Below are 6,169 nucleotides of genomic sequence, written 5' to 3'. Positions count from 1 at the left end.
TCCCCCTCTCCTCCCTCTCCCCCTCTTCCCTTCTCTCCTTCCTCTCCCCTTTCTCCCTCCTCTCTCCCATTTCCCCCCTCCCCACTCCCTGTCTCTCCTCCTTCCCTCATTCACTCATCCTTCTCCCCCCTCATCCCCCTTCCGCCTCATCTCCCTCATCATCATCCTGCTCCCCTTCATCTGCCTCCTCTCTCTCTCCTTCCTCCCCGCCCTCCTCTTTCCTCCCTTTCAGATCATGAGCACAGATGACCTGGATTGCAGAATTTGAAATTTGAGAGGGAACTTCCTGACATTGTATTTGACACAGGAGGCAGTCTTGGATAATAATAAAGGGAAATTTTCACATGTGTTAGAAAATTTTGAAAAGTGAAAAAATGTTACAAGTTCTTTGTGGTCTAATATTGTAGCTTGAATCCAATTGAGAGAAGTTACAAATGTTGAAGACCGTTGTAAATAATTACTATTGACAGTCCTTAAGTAGCATGAACATTCAAACATTGCTGTCAAGTCAGAACCTACTCATAACTGACACTCCAGCAGGTTTCTGAGGCTGTATATCACACACTAAGAGAGCACCCATTTGTCTCTTGCTGAGCTGTTGGTAGGTTCAAACCACCAGGGAGGTGAAGCTTTTGGGTTAGTAGCACACCACCTTATGGATAGTGCCACCAGAGCTTCCCTTAACTAAATAGAAATTTTGTAGTAAAAAAAAAAATCAGTTTTGTGTAGCCACTGAAGTGTCTATTAACTCTTCTATTCCCTTATCTTAGAAGGAGTCTAGGCATAAAATTATGGTTTTGGTTTTATTTTTTTAATACTAGTTTATTTTAAAAATTCAAATACATTGTTCTCGAGAACAGATTTTTTTCAATTTCCCTCCCCCCACCCATCTAATTGTACAACTTCATGATTAATCCCCCCTCCCCCTGAACATCCTCATCCCTCTGCTTCCACCCTCCCTTATCCCCCTTGGATCCTTGCACTCATTCTAAAATAATGATTTTATGCAATATTTGTCCTTGTGGAACTGAGTTAATTCACTCAGCATAATTCTCTCCAGTTATAGGCATTTTTAAAGTAAAAAATTTCAGGTTTTATAATGAATCTGTTCTGCTGTTGCTGTTAGGTGCCATCAACTCATGATAACACAATGGATAACAGATTGGAATTTTGCTCTATCCTGCACCTTCCTCATGATCCCTGTCATGGCCAAGTCCATTGTGGTTTATCTCATTGAAGGTCTACCTTTCTTTTGCTAGCCCTCTCCCTTTCCCAGCATGATGGGAATATGCCCAAAAGTCCTGAAAATATGCCCAGAGTAAGTGATGTGAAGTTTCACCATTCTTGCCTCTGAGGAGGACTCTTGTGCTTTCTCCAAAACAGACTTGTTTATCCATGTGATGTTCACTACTCTTCTTCAATACTGCAATCCAAAGGCATTGATTCTGTCATCTTTATTCATTGTCCAACTTTCAGATGCCCAGGAAGCAAGAGAAAAGACCATGGTTTGGGTCAGGCACACCTTAGGCTTTAGACTGACATCCATATTCTTTTAGCATTTTGGAGAGGTCCTTGACAGCAAATTTCTCAATGCAGCACATCTTTTGATTTCTTAACTGCTGCTTCTATGGGTGTTGATTGTAAAATGAAATTGTTGAGGATGTAAAACTTTTCTCCATCTATCATGACATTGCCTATTAGTGCAGTGGTGAGGATTATTGTCTTAGTGCCATAGTCTTTGACATTCTGAAGGAAGGACTTTAAGTCCTCTTTACTTTCTAATATTTTTTTAAAATGAGACGAAAAAGTGAAATAAGTATTTGGGCTTCATTTAAAGGAAGAAATAGAAAAGGTGGAATAGAATACACAAACACACACAGATTTAATTTTTAAAATGTTCCCTTCCATTTAATTCCAGCTCATGGGTGAACCCATAGGTGTCAGAGTAAAACTAGGCATGGTAATGTTTTCAGTGGGTGATTTTTCAGAAATGGATTGGCAAGACTTTCTTCTGAATTACAACAGAATTACATTAACGTCGAGCCTTTTATGAGATGACTCAAGCAAAAAAATCACTTCTACACTTCATTCAAATAAAAAAGCTTTTGCACATGAATGTAACGCTATACAATTGGCAATAACAAATAAAAAAAATTAATCTGATTGTAATCAGGTTTAGCTATTCAGGATCATATTACTTGTAAAACAAAACAAAACAATCTATTATATAAATGATAAGTTGAAATAGGGATAAAACCTGAAGCACAGCATTTCAGAGCCAGAAGGAATAGAGGCCTTTTGTAATAATCCCATTATCTTGTATTTGGAAAAAGTCAAAGCCCAAAGAGATTCAATGCCTTATCCTAAATCAAGTAAATGATGGAATCAGAAATATAAAGAGTCTCATACTCCACACCTCAGTGTTCTTTACACTCCACCACATGGATTTTACATTCAATGTCACATGTATTTTACCTTCAGTGTACTAAATGATATTGGAATGAATTATGTTATTGTATTTAATTGTTGACTAGTCAGCTCAACTACCTGGTTACCTTACAGCAGACAGAGATGCCCAGTCCTGTACAATATTATGTAAAGTGGCAATTTCGATGCTGACTGAACTTTCTGTATTTGCTGCATTTCTCATGTCACATGATTACTATGTTGTCTTTACATATTGGTGAATGTCATTGGGTTGTGTATATTTCTCACTTGTAAGAAGTTACAAAACAAGAGCAAAACAAGTTGCTTAATTTTCAGATGGGAAAGCAGAGCCAGTAACAGACTGGACTTGCAGCTCCGAAGTATTTTTGTTTGTCTCTTTGTCCCTTTATTATAGGAGACTCTGATGCCGTGACAAGAAGCAATGAGAAGTTAAGGGTTCATTCGGCTGTCCAGATGTATCCAAGTACCCCTTTATTTGGCAATAAATACATCTGGGCAACTGACTGAACTTTTCGCTTTTCATGACTCGACTGGAACCCTCTACAAGAAGAAGGGCCTGCTATTTCTCCAGTGTTTGTGATCTTGATTTTGGTCTCTTGTCTTAATGAAATGATTAGTTCAAGCTGCCTGTGTATATGAGACCACGTTGTAAATGCCAGTTAGAAAAGGATGTTAGTTGTAGTTGTGTCTAGAAAAAAAATTTTAAGTATTTTAGTAAAAAGTTAAGGTTTTTTTGTTTCTCTTTCCTAGCTTCCAAACAGAAAATTTTGGAATACTTTCTGAACTGTCTTATCAGTCATGTTTGTCTTGTACTTAAATTACCTGTAAAAAAGAACTTTTAAAAAAAAATATGATTGAGTATAGCTAGCAGTGCTGGCTGATATAATAATATTATATAATGTAGAGTATGTGACTACACTTCTAATATATGCTTCCTCTAAGTAACTATCTCATGCAAGTTCATTCTGTTCATAAGAATGAGTGTTCTCTGAAATGATTCTGTTTAAGTGTTCGTTGACTGTTGTCCTCCTACAAGAATGTAAGCTCTAAAAGAGCAAAGGCCTTTTCTTTCTTGCTTCGACTACATGTCCAGAAGCTGACATATGTTGTTTGTTATTGAGTAACACTGAGTCAAAATCAATTCATAGCTGACCCTCCAGAAGGGTTTTGAGGCAGTAAATTGCATAGATAGAGATAGAGATAGATAGATATAGATATAGATGATATAGATATAGATAGTTGTTGTTAAGTGACATTGAGTCATAGAATACTCGTAGTGACCCACAAATGAAAGACTTGAACACTTGTATAACTTTCATCATTTCTCCAAGTTCATAGAGTTTCCACAGGCAAGCCATTTCAGAAGTGGATGCCACTCTTGCTTCCAAGCTTGTTTTAATAGGGAAGCTCCACCAAACACTGTTCACCATGAGTAGCCATTATCACATTTGACACATCAGTGTCACAGCATTCAGCATCACAGCAACCACAAGTTACCTCTGTACAGCAAATGGACAGACCAGTGCCATACCACTTAGAAGAATGTTTGACCAAGAACAATTAAAACCAGACCTGAAGGCTGCAGATTAAAATTACCCACCTTTGGCTTGGTAGCATAACTTTCTATCCACTAGGCCAACAGAGCTCTCTCTCTATGTTATTATTTTGTTGTTAAGTGCCATCTAGTCTTAGATGACTCATAATCACCCTATGAACCAAAGACCTGAACATTTGTATAATTTTCGTCATTGCTCCAAGTTCATAGAGTTTTTGGAGGCAAGCTATTTCACAAGTGGATGGCACTCCTGCTTTCAAGCTTGTTTTTGTTGTTGTTATGTGCTATCAAGTTGCCTGCAACTCATAGTGACCCTATGTACAACAGCTCTGAACCTTGCTCTATCCTGAGCCAACCTTATTGTCTGTGACACACCTACCCCCATTACCCCAGTCATTGAATCAATCCAACTCATCCAGTGTCTTCCTCTCCTGCGCTGTCCCTCCATCGTCCCAAGCATAAGGTCCCTCTCCAAGGGCTGGTTCCTCTTTGCTACATGCACAAAGTATGTCAGACAAAGCCTCAGAATCCTTGCCTCTAAGGAGAAGCCTGGTCTCACCCTCTCTAGGATGAATATGTTTATTCTCCTAGCAGTCCTTGGTATATTCGATGTTCTTCTCCAGCATATAATTTATTTATTAAATATAAAAAATTTGTCAAGTCAGAAATGACTCCTAGCTGACCCTTCAGTGGGTTCTCAGAGGCAGTTAACTGTACAGAAGAAGATTACCCATCTCTAAACTTTAATGATCAAGTAGTAAGGAGCTGCTAAACTTAAGGTGCATGGTTTAAATCCCAGAGTTGCTGCGTGGGAGAAAGATGAGCTATCTCTTCCCTAGCAATTAAATGGTCTCTGAAAGCTTGCTGGAGAGTCAGCTATGAGTTGGTTCTAACTCGAGGTAACACAACAACAGCAAACATACTACTATATACCAGGTATTCAGTATATATTTGAGTCTATGAATTAACTACTGTACAAAGTGTTATTCTAGCAAATAAGTTGGTCTTTGTTTCCAACACAGAGATTTAGCGTCTAATTTGCTCGGTTATCTTCTGCCTTCAGTTTGCTGTGTGGCATGGATTCTTATGCTGAGATAATTCAGAGATAATTCTGCCACCACCTGTAAGGAAAATGGTTCGAATTTTCTGGGCACTCTGCCCACTCAATCAGATTCTCTCACTATCCATTACTAGATTACTAGGATCCTAGTCTGATTTGTGGTAGCTATTTTAACTTGGAAGGGGTTTTGTTTTGAAGTATTATTTTAAGAAAATAGACTAGCTCAAGCTGTGGGAAACTTAACATCTTCTATTACACTGTAGGATTTTTTGAATTAACTGTTTTATTAAGTCTGTGTAAATTTAACAGCACTCATACTAATAAAATATGTATTACTCAAATAGAAACAATTTGGCAAATACATCAGAAAGAAACTCTATTATTTTTTTCTTCTGTAGTCTCACAAATGTACTATTTGGCTAGGTCTGGAAAAGAGAGAAAGAACCCTACTGATGCAGTTGTTAAGCCCTCAACTGTTAACGGAAAGAGTGACAGTAAGAATCCATTACCTTCTCCATGGAAAAAAAAGATACGGCAATCTGTTTCCTAAAGGTTACAGTTTTGGAAGCTCTATGGGACAATTCTGCAAGGTCCTGTAGGGTCACTATGAGTCAGAATAAATTCAAAGACAATGATCTGGGGGTGGATAATAAGAAACAGTTAGTAGATAGAACTAAAATGTGACCAATCTTCAATGCAAAAGAATGGGGAGGTGAATTATAAATATAACAATATAGATCTAAGAGGATGCAAGGATATCTCCAGAATTTTGAATTCATTTGCATTTTCCATTTCTGTAGGAAGAAGATGAGGTAATTCATTCCTGTAAATTTCCAGAAATACTATGGAATATTATTAATAGAAATTAATTTGCTGAGAAGAGAGTAGGTTTTTTAAGTTTTTCCCTTACACAATTTGGACTATTTTCCTTTCTTTTTGGGTTTTTCTTTACTCAGCCACACCATCTTTTGACTTCACTCTAGAAATCCCTTCAAGTCTTTCAATTTCTGTTCACTCTAATTAAACTACTCTATACCTAGAACTAGGGTAAGTAATGTTAGCATTTGTAGTGTGTGTGTGTGTGTGTGTGTGTGTGTGTGTGTGTG

The sequence above is a fragment of the Elephantulus edwardii genome, unplaced genomic scaffold (assembly GCF_000299155.1).
Source record: "Elephantulus edwardii isolate Elephantulus edwardi_28Jun2011 unplaced genomic scaffold, EleEdw1.0 scaffold00336, whole genome shotgun sequence".
In the NCBI taxonomy this organism is placed as follows: domain Eukaryota; kingdom Metazoa; phylum Chordata; class Mammalia; order Macroscelidea; family Macroscelididae; genus Elephantulus; species Elephantulus edwardii.
The sequence above is the reverse complement of the archived record's forward strand: the minus strand, read 5'-3'. Positions refer to the sequence as shown.